The 18,371-nt window shown below is 42.0% G+C and overlaps 1 protein-coding gene across 1 annotated transcript in view; it reads right to left on the reverse strand.

The window, feature by feature from the left end:
- The window catches only part of DNER (delta/notch like EGF repeat containing), a 273,668-nt gene that overhangs the window by 38,800 nt on the left and 216,497 nt on the right, over positions 1-18,371 (reverse strand). The gene's annotated exons all lie outside the window — the stretch shown is intronic.

The following is an 18,371-nucleotide window of genomic DNA, read 5'->3' on the forward strand; positions in this document are numbered from 1 at the left end:
GAAACATGTGAGTACTTTCAAAAATCACCCTGCCTGTGTTGGTTCTGAATTCAGATAAGCAAAAAAAACAAACACTTGCTCAAGTGGGAACTAGAACTACTAGCTTTTTTCCAGCTTTCCAACTCATAGCCAAGCCTCAAAACTTGAACTGTTTTGTTTCTTGTGCCGGTTATAAAAGTAGGTTAGGCTCATATCTGTATTATTAACAGAGCACCTTTCAAGTACTTGGCATTTCAACTGCTTTCCAAATTTAGGTGGTAATGACTCCTTTGAGGAGACCTTGACCTACCTACAGCAAACATACCATGGTTTTCAATTCTTCTATCTCACCCTCTTGATGGCTTCAGGGAAATATTTCCTGTTACTGTTCATCAGATTATTTTCCTCACCTAGGTCAGAGTTTGCCAACTCACAGCAATTCTGTCCCCCAGAGGACACCTGGCCGTGTTTGGGGACACTTTTGGTTGTCACTAGAGTGGAAGGGAAGGAGTTGCTACTGGCATCTCGTGTAAGTCTGCTGCCGGACATCCTACAACGCACCGGCCAGCTTGCTCACAACACAATCCACCCGACTGAGCCGCTACCACAGCCAGATGGAGAAACCCTGCTCTCGGTGAGGGCTCAGCAAGTGTGGCCTCCAGGCCAAATCCACCCCAGGCTATTTTGGGGTATGAATTTGTATTGGGACACAGCCACGCCCGTCCCTTTCTGGATTGCCTGTGACTGCTTTCACACAATAAGGACAGGGTGAATAGTGGCAACTGAGACCAAATGGCCTGTAAAGCCCCAAATCCTTGCTACCCAACCCCTTAGGGAACAAGTTGGCTGGCTCCCGATCTAGATTCAACAGAAAATCTTTCTTTTTACAAAAGTTTTGGGTATTAACCTCTCATCAAATATATGGTTTGCAAACATTTTCTCCCATTCCGTAGGTTGCTGTTGACTCTGCTGATTGCTTCTTTGGCTGTGCAGAAGCTTTTTAAGTGTGATGTAGTCCCACTTCTCTAGTTTTGCTTTTGTTGCCTATGCTTTCGGTGTCATATCCAAGAAACCACTGCCAAGACTAAGGTTATGAAGCTTCCCCCCTATGTTTTCTTCTACGAGTTTTATAGTTTCAGGTCTCTTATGTTTAAGTTTTTAATCCCTTTTGAGTTGATTTTTGTGAATGGTATACGGTAATACAAACGGCCAATAGGTATACAAAAAGTTGCTCAACATCATTAACCATCAGGAAAATGCAAATCAAAACCACAATGAGATATCTCCTCATACCTCTTAGAATAACCATTATAAATAAATACATATATAAACATATATATATATATATATATATATATATATATATATATATATACATATATACACACACAACCACACACACACACATATAAAACAAGTGTTGGCAAGGATGGAGAGAAATTGGAACCCTTGTACACTGTTGGTGAGAATGCAAAATGGTACAGCTGCTATGGAAAACAGTATGGAGAGTCCTCAAAAAATTAAAAATAGAGCTACCATATGATCCAGCAATTCCAATTCTGGGTACTTCTCCAAAAGAGTTGCAAACAGGATGTCAAAGACATATTTGCACTCGCATGTTCATTGCAGCATTATTCACAATAGCCAAGAGGTGGAAACAATGTAAATGCCCATCAACAGATATATGAATAAAGAAAATATGGTATATTCATTCAGTGGAAATCATTCAGTCTTAAAAAAGAAAGAAATCCTGTCATAAGCTATAACATGGATGAACCCTGAGGCCACACACTAAATAAAATAAGCCAGTCACAGAAGGACAAATATTTCATGATTCTACTCATAAGAAGCATCTAAAGTAGTTGAACTCATAGAAGCAGAGTAAAATGAAGGTTGCCAGGGGTTGGGGGAAGGGAAATGGGAAGCTGCTGTCCAGTGGACAGAGTTTCATTTATGCAAAATGAAAATGTCCTAGAGATCTGCTGTACTACAGTGTGTGTATAGTTCACAACACTGTACTGTCAACCTGAAAATTTATTTCATGTTATGTGATTTTATCACAATTTCATACACACACACAATGTAGATAGATAGATAGATAGATGATTGATAGATAGATAGATAGATAGATAGATAGATAGATAGATAGATAGATAGATAGATAGATAGATAGATAGACAGACAGAGCTTGTTAAGTGTCTTCTGGCTTCTTCCCAGTGCGGAAAAATAGCCACAAGCAGCATCTTTCAATTGTATCTGCTCTCCTAGCAGATCTTTTAAACATAAAGTTGGAAGAATCGTATATAACCCTACAAGCATCTTGGGTCTCTGAACTGAGGTGTTATTTACATAGACGAAAATCAAAAGTAAATTTCATGAAATCACCCATAACTGTTTTCGTTTTTGGAAAACTTTATCATTATCTTTTTCCATCAGCAACATGAAAAGCAAATGAGTAAGTTATTTTACAGAGATAATTAAGCTGGTGATGTTTTTCTTCCTTGGGGGGAAGAAAGATAAAGGTTTCACATTCTAAAACTGTTTCTTCAGAGACGGCAACATTTAAATGTCTTTATGGAAATGTCAAGGCCCCCTTTACACTTCATGCCAAAGAACCTAAATCTGACTGTTTGAATGAAAAGGCCACCCTTTGAAAAAAAAAGACGGCTTCTATGAAAATGAGGCTGCCACCCACTGCTGGTAATTAATTTGGGCAGACAAATTAGCTCAGGGCAGTATGCCCAGTGTTTAGAAATATTAAGCTAGTCCAAAAAGGTTTTTTAAAAACTAAAATAACAGATCAGAAGGGTGGGATCCGAGTGGCCCCTTTCAGGGCACTGATCTTCATCACCACCAGTCTGACCTGTGCATGACTTGCTCCTGAATATGCAACTCCAGTCACTTCCTTAGAATTGACAGAACACAGCAACCAACCACACGTGGGAATGAGAAAGAGCGGTCAAGATGGCTGCCATGTTTAGCCCGAGTGAGTAGGTGATGCTGCCATTAACCCAAACAGGTATGACCATAGAAATAACAGGCTTCCGAGGAAGTTGACCAGCTAGACGTTGGACATGTTTAACTTGGGGCTCTCTTGGGGAGGTCCAGGTGGCAGTTGGAAACAATTGGGCTTTGAGAGGATAGAAACAGTCCTCTGAGAGTTAGTGCCTGGAAGTAGTGAAGTTTTCATCGAAGAAAAACATGGAGAGGAAAGAAGAAGAGACCGAAGTCGGATCTACAAGGATGGGCAAGTGGACAGCAAGAAGCCAGATCGGGACGCTGGGCAGAAATGGAGCAAAGCACAGGAAGAGAGCCCAAGGTGTGCAAAGTCACAGAGGCCAGAAGAGGAGAGGAAACCCAGGAGGCTGTTGAATAGTGTCAGAGGTTCTGGAGACTGAGAATGACAACAGAGTGACAAGGTTAGGAGGTCACTGGGGAGCCTCAAAAGCATGACTCTCACTGGGGGCTGTACTGCCTGTCACTGGGTGTTTTAGAAATTGTGGGTAAGCTTGATTATTACAATGACTGGAGGGTTCTACTAGAATTTAGTTAGTGGGGGCCAGAGATATTAAACATCATGCATTGACTAGGATTCTCCTACACAACAAAGAATGGCCTGGCATCCTTCACAACGTTGGACTGACCCACCGGACATTCACGTAGGTCAAACCCTATTCATAACTTTCGATACCTAGAACCTAACTGCTTTACATGTACAGCATTGTTTTTAGATATACTGAGTTTTCCTACAATGTTATTACTGGGTAAATCAAGAGAAGATTATACCAAGACTTGTTCACCATTTTTGGCAAATCTCTTCACAAGAGCAATAGTGGAATTTAAGTCACCAATAGAGCACACCTATATCACTAAACAAAACAAAGCAAAAATCACATCTTCAGATAATTTTCTGACGATTCTACCTAAAGGAGCTTTCCCCACCAGTTACTCATCACAACACTCAATTGATTTCCACCACAGCACTTATAAGTGTCTAAAATTATATTTTTAACTTAGTTCTTTACATGATTACTATTTCTCTCACTACACTAGAATATAAGCTTGAAGGCAGAGGCCATAATCGCAGAGTTCACAGCTGTACCCACAGTATCTGGTGCAGGAAAGATGCTCAAATAAAAATGGTTGCATTGGCACCCAAAATGTCACTGATTAAATCAACACACATCAAAGATGTGCCTATGATGCTCCAGGTGCTTCCAGGTACCATGGGTACAAAGCTAAATGGCAGAGTCGTCACCTACAGGGAGCTCAGAGTCTAGTAGCAAGATGGTGGCATCTGCTCTGCAGCACGCCCTTTGTGTGGGTTGTGTGTTTCTCATGACAACCCAAAATGATGGGCATGACTAGTCCCAATCTATAGATGAGGAGTTAAGAGTCGGAGAGGCAAAGAAACTTGGCCTGAGGCCACACAATCAATCTTATGTGTTCTTCCTACCTTCCCAGGTTGTCCTCAAAATGCATCCACTATCTAGTGCATTTGTTTGCTAGGGCCGCCATAATGAAACAGTAGTGACTGGGTGGCTTACCCAACAGAAATTTATTTTCTCTCAGTTCTGGAGCTGAAAGTCTTAGATCAAGGTGTCATCAGGTTTGGTTTCTCCTGAGGCCTCTCTCCTTGGCTTGCAAATGACTACTCTCTTGCTATGTCCTCACGTGGCCTTTGCTTGTGGGCATGCCTCCCTGGTGTTTCACAGGGTCATATAACACCAGTCGTCCTGAACTACAGCCCCATCCTTATGCCCTCATTAAATCTTAATTAATTAATTAATCTTAATTTAAAGTCTGTATCTCCAAAAACAGTCACATTGGGGGTTCGTGTTTCAACATATGAACTTGGGGGAGACACAATTCAGTCCAGAACACCGAGACTCGGGATTACTCAGCTACAACACTGTTGACATTTTGGTCTGGATCCTTCTTCATGGTTGGGGGCTGTCCTGCGCATTGTGGGAAGGTAAGGAGCATCCCTGGCCTATTCCTGCTAGATTCTAGTAGCACGATTGCTCACCAGTTGGGATAGCAATAATGTCTCCAGATGTTGCCATATGTCCCCTAAAGGACAAAAACCTCCTTTGGAGAACCACTGTCATCGATCCTTTTTATAACATGAAAGCAACATGATATTTGAGGATGTGCCAGTTTGAAATTGTCACTGTGAAGAATGAGAGTGAATTCATTGAGAAAAAGGACTTCTGGGTAGAACGGAGGGGGTCCATCTATGATTGTAGGTTTGATGTCATCCCAGCCCATGGGTGACTGTCCTCAGCAGTGCCATCCCACAGAGGCATTTGGTTCCTGTGCAGCTAGGAACTCACCAAGCACATGGGATAAAGAGAGGCGAGAGAAAAGACCCCCCCGCTCACCACGGCTCCTGGTAGTTTTCAAGCTACAGCGAGAAGAACCCTGCTGATTATTCTGCCATTAGGTTGGGACGCCTCTATGTCCCCGGGGAAGACCAAAGTCCAACCCATTTACCAACTCGGCAAAGGCCAGGGAGCCAGGATTCTACCTCCAGCGTCTGGACTGTCCCAGAACACGACTGCTGTCTCCAGGATTTAAGAAGCAGTTGATTCCTTTTCTCCCCATCCTCTCTCAACACTGTCCCAAGACAACATCAATTAAATATTCATATCAATAGAAAATAGGCTCTGGCCCCACACTGCGGTTACTCCAGAGCCCTTTCCTCCCCTTGTCCATTACATCCCACGCTGAAAAATCCCAAACTGCAGGATGCTGGCTGAAGCCAGATGGCTTTCACACGTCGTATAACAAATTGCAACAACTCCTCCATGTGTGTCACTTCTGGAGGGCTCCCTACTGCCACAGAAAGAGCAAGCTCACCGGACCTTCAAACCCAGGGATGATGTGTGCAAAATGGGGGAGCGGGGGGCATGCCTTCAGTGCAGGCCAAATTCAAGGCAAGAGTGAATGTGACGTGATTTGTGGGTTCTGTTTGGTTTGTTTTACTTTAAGGTCAGACTGAAGAGAGTGGGGAGACACAGAGTCATTCCTTTAAAAGTGTGTTGCAACTCAAAGGATGTTTTCCCCTCGTTTCAGGTTCAATGGATAAAACATGAAAACCCAAGACTCCCTGACTCGAGCCTAGGCCAGTTCCTGGGAGATCAAATCTTCCAAACACCTCAGCCATAGTAGTTAAAGCTATGGACAAAGAGAAAATAGACCTATTACATTGAGTGTCTGTGAGCTTTGAAATTCTAGCTAAATCTCTCTGATTACCACAGAGCCCCTTCAGCAGGCAGCATCTCAGGTAGTGTGTTCATTTTACTGAACAGAGAGCTTTGCTGCACAGGAAAATGTATGTGCATGCGTGTGCGTGTGTCCATCTCAATCTCTCTCCTTGCTGGTATGTTCACAATAGGAATCCTTTTAAGAACAGGAAAAAATGTAGCAAGAATCCCTCCTCCCATTAATCCTCTCAAGCGTTCAGACACTCTAAACAGGCCTGCTGCGTTGAGATCTTACAGACTTCCAAGGGTAATTATACTGTCCTGTCACACACACACACACACACACACACACACACACACAAAGAGAAACAATCTGTGAGCATGGAGGAGTTTGTGTAAGCAAATACAGAGCGTTAGTTTGCATGTGGAGGACAGTGACTGCTGATGCTGCTGCTTTTCTCCCTAATTTCTTAACCTTTCTTTGCGAGGGGAAATAGGTGTGCACTGACCCAAATCAGTCAATGTTTCCACTGCTGTGGTTCTTATAAGCATTAAATTGGAAGGATCGTCAACAGAGGCTAAATTAAAGTTTTAGGTTCTCCAATCTCCCTGTCATTCATGTTATTGAGTCAACTACAGATTGCACCCCTCGCCTCCCTGGGCTGCCAAAAGGACGGGTAATGGACAGCTGGTGGTCAGTCCTGTCCTGACTACGAGAGCAGTGAGCTGATGTTCTCCATCACTGCAAAGACCTGCTACCTTTAACAGTCATGTGGGCAGGTTGGCGATTCTTTGCATCTCCTGTTTGCCTCCTCAATTAAGTCATTCTTTAATTCTATGATGTGCCAAGTCCTGTACTAATCACTGGAGCTGGAAGGCCATGTGGAAACAGACATAATGCCTCTAGTAGGGCCGTTTAAAGGAGAAAGACACCAAACAATCACCCAAATAAAAGCTCTGAGGGAAGAGGGAAGAGAAGCAGGATAGCTGACCTTGGCCAAGCTCCAGGAAGGCCGCCCTGAGGAAGCTGAGACGCGAGGGTTGAGTAGGTATCAACAAAATGGGAGGGGCAAAGAGAAAACTCAAGGCAGGCAAACAGCTCGTGCAGAAGCCCCATGGTGGGGGAGCAGGGCTCCTTCTGCAGATGGGCTGGGGCCCACTGAAGAGCAAAGGGTGGAGAAGAAACAAGAGGCAGGCAGAAGCCAGACAGGTGGTACCTTTAATGGAGTGGGGGGGAGGGGGGCGTGACAAAATCAGATTTGCATTTCAGAAAGGACACTCCAGCTACCTTTTGGAGAAGTGGGGAAAGACCTGCAAGAATCAATGTGGAGAAATCAGTTAAGTGGCTACTGTAATAGTCTCAGGGAAAACATGGCGGGATGCACATGGTGGCAGTGCCAGATAGAGAATTAATGTCAAGAGCCATTTTAAAAGTAAAACAGCAGTACGTGGTAATGAATGCAAAGGGTGAGAAAGAGAGAGAGGATGAAGTTGCATCCTAGATTCCTGGCTTCTCCTATCCAGAGGTGCTGTCATTCCTATTAGAAGAAATGGGCCAGTTGACATTTGCTGAGTCCCCTCCTCTGGGCCAATTTCTGTTCTAGGCACTTTGAGATACAACAAAATCTCATTCATAGGGTGGGACTGGTGGTGGGGGATAGGATAGAAAGAAGTATGAAACCACTTTCTAGAAATAGATTTTAATCAAACAAAAGGAACTGACAGTTTCTCCCAGGAAAACAAGTAATTTGAAGAAAAAAACACCAGTTCATTTTAACAAATATTTGCCGAATTCTGACCATGTTGCCAAACATTGGACTAGGTGCTGAGGTTATCTATCATACTGTAGTTTAAAAAGAAAGGTTATAAGTTAGAAGACACAAAAAATCAGAGGACCGAAGTATTTTGTTATGGTGGCCCTAGCAAACAAACACACTAAGTAATGAATGCCTTTTAAGAACAACCTGGGAAGGCAGGAAGAACACACAGGATTGACGGTGTGGCCTTGGGAACGTTTCTTTGCCTCTCCGACTCTTAACTCATGTATAAATTGGGACTAGTCATGTCCATCATTTTGGGTTGTCATGGGGATTCAACAAGTTAACACAGAGAGGGAAAGAGAACAGAAAGAAAAGGAAGCATGGGAATAAAAAGAGAGAGGAAGGTAAAGACAGAGATCCAGAAGCATCAAGAGGGAGACAGGGAAAGAAAAAGGCACAGAGAAAGAAATACCCAAAAAGAATAGATAGACAGAGAGGACAACCAAGATGGCACAGTAGGTAAACATTGTGTTTACCTACTCTCAAAACCACATCAAAATTACAACTAATCTACAAAACAAGCATTATTGAGAATCACCTAAAATCAAGCTGGGGTATCAACCTTGGACTCTTCTCTGGAAGGGTCACCAACACACGGGCATGGGGCAGGGGTTTCATCTCATAAGAGTTTCAGAGACAATGGGATACTGCAGGGTTCTTGTTTCTCAAGTTATTCTCTATTAAAATAAAATGTATTTAACACCATTTTCTTTACACTAAATTCTTTGTAACCTCTCCAGTGTAGAGAGTACTTCCATGTGAGGATCTCTGGACCACCCCCATATCACTGGCTCAATGCCATCTCCCATCAAGGTAACTCATGGGAGCCTGTGGCAACAAAGGTTACTCATAAAAGGAGGACATGCACTTGGCATTGTACATGAGGTAACAGAAGGAAAGCATCTGTCACAGTGGCTGGTGCACAGTAAGTACCTAATGAATGTGACATGTGGTCACCTGGTTTGCTGACTACAGTGCAAACCTGATTCAAAATGACAATATGGATCCTATAATTCTGAAGTAGGTGCCCTACTGCATATATGCAGTAAAGGCACTGAGCATCATTCCCCTGAAAGGTGCCATTATTATGGATTTGGTTTGAGGTGGGCATTGCAACTTATAGTTATAGTGGGCAGCGAAGACCACTTCTTGGAAAAACACAGTGCCATCTTTGCCCTTCTACAGTGCCCAAGTGATTAGCCCAGATCTCACCAGTCTGAAGCTCAAATACCAGGATTTTTCTACTATGAAACAGAATGTGTTTATGATTGGCTTTTTAAAAGCCTACCTTTTGGGTGGCCAGATGGCTCAAGTGGTTAGAGAACAGCTCTTAACAACAGGGTCGCCAGTTCGACTCCCACATGGGCCAATGAGCTGCACCCTCCACAACTAGATTGAAGACCACAAGTTGCCACTGAGCTGCTGGTGGGGTGGCCGGATGGCTCAGTTGGTTATGGCTCAGTTGGTTAGGGTGCAAGCTTTTTACAACAAGGTTACTGGGTTCAATTCCCACATGGGATGGTGGGCTGCGTCCCCCACAACTAGATTGAAAGTGGCAACTGGACTTGGAGCTGAGCTGCACCCTCCACAACTAGACTGAAGGGCAACAACTAGACTTGGAGCTGATGGGTCCTGGAAAAACACACTGTTCCCCAATATTCCCCAATAAAAATAAAAAAATAAATTTTAAGAAAGCCTACGTTTTCCCTTTCTTCAGCCTCATTCCTGGAGACTAACCTCTGACCTGGATCTGGTTTCCTGCTTGCCAATAACTCCTTAACTCACTGCTCAATCTTTGACGCCAAACTCTGCATTTTCTCTTTAACAACTGTCCATTCTCATTTCCTTCACACGCGGGTTGGTGAATAGAGAAGATGCTCAATTACAGTGGCTGAATTGAATTTGCTAGGAAAGTGGAATCACAGGGTAAAATAAGCCTAGTACCCCCCTTCACTTATATAAATACAGCCAGAGTTCTTTTCTTTACAAATGTCTGATTAGGACATAAAAATGCCTGGGAAAATATATTCCAAAATCAACAGTGGTTTTTGTTGGGTGATGAAATTAAGGTATCACTTTTTTATTTTAAATATGCATATTAAAATCTAATTTTCCACGATGGAAATAGTTACTTGTGTAACACAAAGGAATAAAATCAAAGATGTGTTATACATGTTTTATTGGTAGTATCACAACTCCAAATCATGTTGATTACCAGGGAAATAAGAACCATGCTGTGTGTTTAACACTTGATTGGGCAGTAGGTTGAACTGGGAATGTTAGAAAAAGCTTGACTTTATGAAGAGTATTTTTCTAGGTTCAGGGGAAGGAGATGAGCATGGTCCTTACAGTGTACAGAGGGGAAAAAATCTAGTCTTTTTAGAAAAGGAGACTTTTGAAGACATGAGGAATAGCCATTATAATAAGTTGCATTGCTAATAAAGAAAAGTCTCTTTAAAAGGAGAATTACATCTTTTAATATGTAGAAAAGAAGATCTTTGGAGATGCTAAAAATCCTGAAATTTCTCTAGATCTATTGAGTATAAGTCATAATTTTCTTTCAGTATTTGAAAGAAAAAAGTCATAAAGATATGGTAGAAAAGCAGACAACCACTACTCTGAGTTACGTTCTTACAAAGAGCATTCTCCTTCAGAAAACATTTAAGACCAAATGAAAGACTATATTGCAGACGCACAGCTGAATTGTGACGACGCTTAGGAAGAGCTTCAGAAGTCAAGAGAACTCAACAGTGAGCACGCTTAAACAGAAGCACTTGCATATGTACAGGCGTTTCGACCTTAAACTTGTCTATCATCTTGGGAATTTTTCTAACCATGTTGAGCTAAACATTTCTAGAAGTCTTCTCTTGTATTTGCCTTCAGAACTAGGTCACAAACTAGTCATATGAAAAAAGCAGTTACTCCTCATAATTTTTCAGCTTCATCTTACAAATGTCTGTGTGGTTTTTTTCATGATACTTTTGGCCACTAGAGGGTGGATTCTACCTATGATCAATACTATTGAAAAGAAAAACAAAATGTTGCTCAAGAGTTTAACAAATGAGGAGCAATGTAAAGATGTGTTTTTACCAAAGGGAAATAGACATGGCACAGAAATATTGTTTCCTTTAATAATAAAGCTTAACATTCAATATTACGGTTTAAAAACACATTCACCAATACATCCCCTAAACATATTGTAGCAACAGTTAAAATTATTCATTATAAAATGGACTATTTTTCTTACTGACTCTATAAAAATTACTTTGTAATACCATGACTAAAGCACCAAGGTTCAAGGTTATCATGACAGAATATTTTACAACTAGATTTTAAAGATTCTTGTGGTCTGTGTATTGACTTATAAACAGTATATAAAATGTTTTAATGAAATAATCCCATAAGCTCAATTGATTCTCTAGCATGTTTAAGTACACACATAAAACCGGCTTGGTTTACAGTTAAGGTGAGAAGGAGGATGAGATTTGGAAAAGAACATGAAAGTTAAAGCCCTCACATTCCAGAAGGTTCTCAGTATGGAATGCACCAAGATGGATACGGGGCCCAAAACAGGCAACAGATAGGTGCTGGGCAAAATCAAAGATTAAGTTTCCAAATGAGAAACAGAAACTCATAGACACAGACAATAGTTTAGTGGTTACCAGAGGGTAAGGGGAGTGGGGGGTGGGAGATGAGGGTAAAGGGGATCAAATATATGGTGATGGAAGGAGAACTGACTCTGGGTGGTGAACACACAATGGGATTTATAGATGATGTAATACAGAATTGTGCACCTGAAATCTATGTAATTTTACTAACAATTGTCACCCCAATAAATTTAAATAAAAAAAGAAAAAGGAAAAAAAAAAAGATTAAGTTTCCATTCCGGCACTTTGGAGAGACAATAAAACTTGGATGACTATTTTCATGTAAGTATGCACACTAACAAAGAGAAATTTTAAAATGTTAAAGTACAGGAAATTGTAGGTGTTTGCCCTCCAAAGGGCTTGTGTCTCTGTTCCTCTGTCTCTACCAGTGGTCCTTACAGTGTGGTCCCCAGACCACCAGCATCAGTGTCACCTGGGAACTTGTAAAATGCACATTGTAAGGTCCCACCCAAGACCTGCTGAATGAGAAACTCTGTGGGTGGGGCCCAGAACTCTGAGATGTAATAAGCTGTCTACCTGATTCTAATACACACTTAAGTCTGAGAATCACCAAGCTATAGACCAGCAAAGTATGTATCTCCCACAACTTCTGATTCTCAAAAGTGCACAGACATGCTAGGAGTTACCTATGGCAAGTCTAGATACAGTGTGGAAATGTTTTTTAAGAGCCATGGCTTCCCCTCAGCAGATCAATAAACAACCATAAAACATGCAGTCAGAACATGGACCAGTCACAGGCATATAAATGAACCAACACTGAGATGTACAGACAAATGACCTACCAGCCACAGACATTCGGCTAAAGGAAACTACACTCCTCTTCAAATTTGCTTAAGGGAAGAAGGCAATGCAAGGAAATCTCCAACTGACAGCAAATACCGAATTTGAAAAGAAAGGCCAAAATGAGGAAAGGTAAGGGTACAGAAGTGGCCAACTTTGAAAATCCTCATCGGATGACTAGGAGTCATATACACCTACTCAGAATGAGGAGAAATAAGTCTAAATTCCTATTACTGAACACGGTTTTCTCCCACATTTCCAATCCAGCCTCCTTGAGCCACGGGAACAGCATTTTAGCTGAAAGGAATACTGTCAGAAAATGGCAGACAGAACTCATAGACACAGAGAGTAGAATGGCGGTTGCCAGGGACTGAGGGGTGAGGGAAATGGGGAAATGCTGATCAAAGAGAACAAACTTCCATCTGTAAGATAAATAAGTTCTGAGGATCTAATGGACAGCTTGGTGACTACAGTTAATAACACTGTATTATACACTTGAAAACTGCTAAGAGTGTAGGGCTTCAATGTCCTCACCACACAAAAGAAATGGTAATTGTGGAAGAGTTAACTAATAATCTGGCAGTAATTATTCTACAGTATCTAAGTGTATCAGATCAACATGTTGTACACCTTAATAAAGTTACATGTCAATTATATCTCACTGGAATATTTTTTTAATTTTTGAAAATATTTTCAGAAAAAAAGAAAATGGTAGACAATCTATACTAATAATTTTTACAAACCAACAACTGGGAAATATGATCTGACAAGGTGGTGCTGTTTCTAGTAATAAAAGGCAGCCTCAAGGATATATATATATAGTCGGTACCAAAGTATTTGTGCGATTGAGATTGAGATTTTTCCAGAAAATTCTGGTGCACGGAATATACAATGCAAACCATAGATTTTTCTCCCCCCCTCCCCCGGAAATATTTGCTTTCACTCTCATATCACTGAGGACATTCAAAAGCACAATGCAAAAGTGTAGTCCTCTAAGCTCCCCATTAGTCATTGCCATTCTCAAGTAAATATGCTGAACCCTAAAGATTGTGAACCACCAAGGAAATTTCTCATAGTCATTCAGGAACATTTTTAGAAGCATACATCTCCCACTTGGCAACCATGCCTAAGGGCTTTAAACTCATAAGGGTTGAAGCTAATTCGGGACTTCAGTCAGGACTTCAGCTAAAGCTAAAATTAACCAACAGGCCTGTACCTTGAGGCAACTGGATTATAAAGAAAATTTCAAAATGCAAATAAATTGGAGTCAGAACTCAATTACTTGAGTAAATCCTGAATTCTATTCCTACTGCCTCTACTAAATGAATATTAAAGATGCCTATAAATAAGAATTTTATTCACTTAAAAGGTCCTAACACATTGGACAATCAAAAGTGTGTGTTGTGTTTGGTGACTTAAGATCCTAGTAGACTATGTATGTTAATCATCTAAAGTGGAAAATGAAATTTCCTTGAAATAAAGCAGGAGCGAGGCTCAATCTATACAGAATTGCGAAGTAAGGAAAGAAGTTATCTCCCAGACATTCTTTATCACTCGAGTAGGCAAGTACTGTGGGGCCTTATCTCTTTTCCCTCAAGTAAGCAATGCCTACACATTGTTTTTACTTTTCAATTTTCCATCTTTGTGTGTGTGCGTGTATATTTCTGTGTGTGTGTGTTTTAGTGTGAAAATTGTGGTAGATTGGAAAAAAAAAAAACAGCCACAAATTCTTTATAGCTCTTCCTACCAAGAAAGGTAGTCCATGGGCTTAGCCCTATGACTTGCGTATGCCAATGAGACATAAGCAAACATAACAGAAGAAGAATCTTTAAAAAGTGTTTGTGCATTGAGCCTTCTCCTCTCTTGTTGCTTTTGGAACCCAACTTCCATGTGAAGAAGTCCAGACTGGTCGGCTGGATGATGGTGTGTGGCCCAGTTGCCCCCACCAGTCCAGCCACTGCCAGCCACGTGAACGAGATCATCCAGGACCACCCAGTACGCAGCTAACTGGCCAGATGACCACAAAAGCATTAAGTGAGTACACCTAACGTCACATGGAGCAGAGAATAGACAGCCCAGCTAAGCCCTGCCCAAATTATTAACCAAGGAATTACAAGCAATAAATGGTTGTATTAAGACACTAAATTTTTGGAGTCGTTTGTTACACAGCAGTAACTAACTGACACAAAGGTTTAATTACCAGGGACAATGCCTAATTTAAGGGATTAAAACCACAGACATAAACTTTTGGGCATCAGAGAACTGGAAGGAAAGATATTTTCAGGGGGTGGTGAATAAAGGCGAGCCATCCCAAAATCATCCCACGAGGCGTTACATATTACTTAGTCCAGACGTACTTTCATATGGGATTATCCAATCTAAAAGAAACACTTTTACTAATGACCTGAGACACTCTGATCTGTACCATCCGAAACCATCTGGTAGAGGAAAAAAATGAAACATGACCCTGGTGATTATCAACATATCATTTAGACTTCAGTCCAAACAGCTAAGGAGCTCTCTCGGCAACCCCATAAAGCCAAATGGGATTTAAATGGAGCAGTGAGGCACTGCATAAAGAAGCACTTGGTGACATGGGAAAGGACATGCTGTTCTGCAAAATCAGTAAGTGTTTTGAGTTGACAATGTCCTGGAATAAAAAAAAAAAAAAAAAAAAAAAGGTCATGTATCATTCCGCTTCAGGAAAACCTAAGAGCTCTGAATCTTCATTAAAACTGAAGCAATTTTGTAAAAGCACTCAGTACATGCAGCAACTTTCATTGTGTGCTTTCAAATTGAAAATTAATGGCTGCAATTTTAAAAATGGAAGACATGCAGGGCATTTTCCCCAGGTTTTTATACAAATCCAAATCAATGAAGAATTTAAAGTACGTTGAAGGCTAGGAGGGCAGGAAAAGTAGACCATGCAGACAAATCTCCTTATTGGCTGTCTAACTGGGACTCAGGGTGCAGGTCACCATCGGTCACAATCTATCTCAGACATAACCTATAACAGCACATTGTCACAGGGTTTCCATCCCTGGGGTTCTAAGGCCCAGGAGATGCTTCATCATAGACATGGCAGCAAATCATTGACACTGAGCAGTTTTGTGGGAAGGAGTGATACTAAATGGGCGGGACATCAGAGCTATCTCAAGGCAGAGAACTAAAAACACAAGTCAAGTAGGAAGAGGAAAGAATATTTCAAGGGCTATCACCAGAGCCAAGTGAAAAGAAACAGCATTAAAGGAGTCCATGACATACAATAATCAATGCAGGAGGCTTCCAGAGATTCAGATGGTAAGAAAAGAAGCCAAGTTGCTACTAGGCATTGGGGCCCCCAGAAGTGAGAAGTGCCCATCAAAAGAGTCTTCAGAAGCGGAAGGGAGATACATCTGTCATGTGGCTATGTCTGCATTTCTCATTTGAGTCATAGGAAGAGTCATAGGAAGTTTCTTTAATTGGGTGCATCCAGCAGACACCCGGTCAAATGGAATCATAAGCATCAATTCTGAAGCAGCTGGAGCGGTGGCGAAACAGAAGCAGAAGAGGCCAACCTGCCTCCAAGCAGTTCAATGTCCTTGGAAGTCAGACCTGAGCTTCTCTAAGCTGGGAAGTGAGAAACTATTGATCAAGAGCCACTCATTGGACCACAACTAAGGCCATTTGCAAACCTGGTTTTGAGGTGTCCCCTTAGAGACCCATCTCAGGAGCTGTGCTGAGATGAGGGGTGTCTAGAAGCTTCCCCTTGAGTCTGGCTGAAACATGAGAGGTACAGGTTCACACATAACTTAGGGGGCTACAACTGGGCTTCTGCTAAGTCTAGCCTATTTGTCAAGAGCTTTACCGTCAGGCAAATTTGCGTTAAACGTGGGATTCTGTCACCTCCACTCCTGTTGTTTAGACCTTCAATGCCTCTGATTCCTCATCTTTAAGTAAAAGAACATAAATACTATAACCTGGGTTAAGTAAGAGAATATATTTGTCAAGATTTTGGCACAGAGTCCACAGGTAAGAGAGGCAAAGCATGGCAAATTTCACTTCTAAATTCCAGATTCGCAGACATTCTCAGCAAGCTGAAAAATGTTAGCGATCACATCATAATAATTTCCAACCACAAAACAAAATAAGAGTCAATCAATGGCTTAGTTACGAGATAGTTTTAAGTAAGTCCCCCTCTGACCTCCATGGTCTTGAGCTTAATGAGAATGTCCTGAAATTCGGTGTTGGCAGCGTTTCAAAGAGAGCCATCCTCAGAAATGGAGCTCTGGTTAGCGATGCAAGCTGTTGACAGCTGCCATTTCTGACTCTCATTCCAGGTAAGATGATGTAAAATGATTTCCTCACAGACTATGCTAACTCTTACCACACCAACAGGTAAATCTCACACCTTTTCAGCAATAGTTCAGCCAAGAATGAGTTCTGAACGATTTAAATTTTAAGGGGAAGCTGGGAGCAGCGGGAGCAGAGGGAGCAGAAACCCCTTATAATTAAAGGCCAGTTCATTAACACTTTCATACATATGGATTAGCCATTTAACGCAAGGTTAGAAAAGCAGCCTTGTGAATAGATTTTTAATGTCAGGAATCTCATAAAAATTCCATACGCTGTACCAGCAAATGCCCCTCCCTCATTACCAGTGTCCTTCCTCCCCTGTATTAATCTCTCAGGTCACTAGCCTATACAAGGTGAATATCATAAATCCCCCCGAGTGTCCCCCCAGATTAGATTCAGAACAAAATGGAGATGAAGGATGGTCAGGGAGGCAGCTGTGGACACCAGTAGGACAGGTCCCTCAGCGTCTGGCGGTCCGGCAAGTCTGACTCAGCTCTTCACCTGGCCCACGCTGCCACTCCTACCCTGGGCAGTGCCCTCTGCGTCTCCTCTCGTCCCCTGCCACTAACTTCCATGGCACTGTCCTCTCCCAGTGACCGTCCCAACTCAGGGACACCTCCTCCAACCTCTTCTGTTGCTGCTTCCAGCTCCCACCTCAATGCAAGAACACTCTCCCCAATTTCCCCATTTCTTTTCATACTCTCGCCCCATTTGTGCTAAGAGTTCCCCTGACTTTCTCCGGCACCCATACACCAGGAACTCCATACTTACTTCCCTGGTCTCAGCCTCTTTACTTAGTTCTAGTCTCAAGTAACAACGACTTAATGGCACGTCTACTTGGTTGGCCTGCTGTACCCCAAAGCCTAGAAGGCTCCTCTTGGACATTTCCTTGTTTCTCTGAGTTACCCAAGTTACAGCCTTAGCGATACCTTTGATTCCAGTCTCACCTTTGTCCCCTACCTTCAGCTGACAACCCAACTTTGATGATTCCATTCCACAAATAGATTTCAGGTCCATCCTTTTGTACCCCACTCACACAAGTTCAAACCCTCACTTCCACTTGCCTGAGCTGCCGGAATAATCTCCTGTCTTACCATCTCTTCTTGACTGTAACGTCTACTTCTATCAGGATCATCTCTCCAAACACAGATCGGTGCACTTACATCACTAATGCAAAAGAATTTTCGGCCTCATTACCCATTGCTGCATCCAATGCATCTTATCCTATGGCCAATCGGATCTACTGTTCTCTGAACTTCCACTCGACCTGCCCCCACCTAGGACTTTCACACCACAGCACCCTTCCCGCACATATAAATCTAAACAATATTTCAGTGTCTAACTCGTTGGAAAGTCTGACTGAACTATTGTTAATATGAAAAATTTCAATCAACTGGAACCCCCAATATTTTGAGCATTTTAATCACCTAAGTCCTGTCAATGTCTTCCAACTGAAGGCCACTGGGACATACCTGTAGTTGAACACGCTGAGTTTATTACAGCAAGGGAGAACACACACCATGGGGAATGCTGGGGTGCTGCAGTAAGAGGGTGTCAGATGAGACTTAATGTTAGGATTT

This window comes from Rhinolophus sinicus, linkage group LG01, assembly GCF_036562045.2.
Source record: "Rhinolophus sinicus isolate RSC01 linkage group LG01, ASM3656204v1, whole genome shotgun sequence".
In the NCBI taxonomy this organism is placed as follows: Eukaryota; Metazoa; Chordata; class Mammalia; order Chiroptera; family Rhinolophidae; genus Rhinolophus; species Rhinolophus sinicus.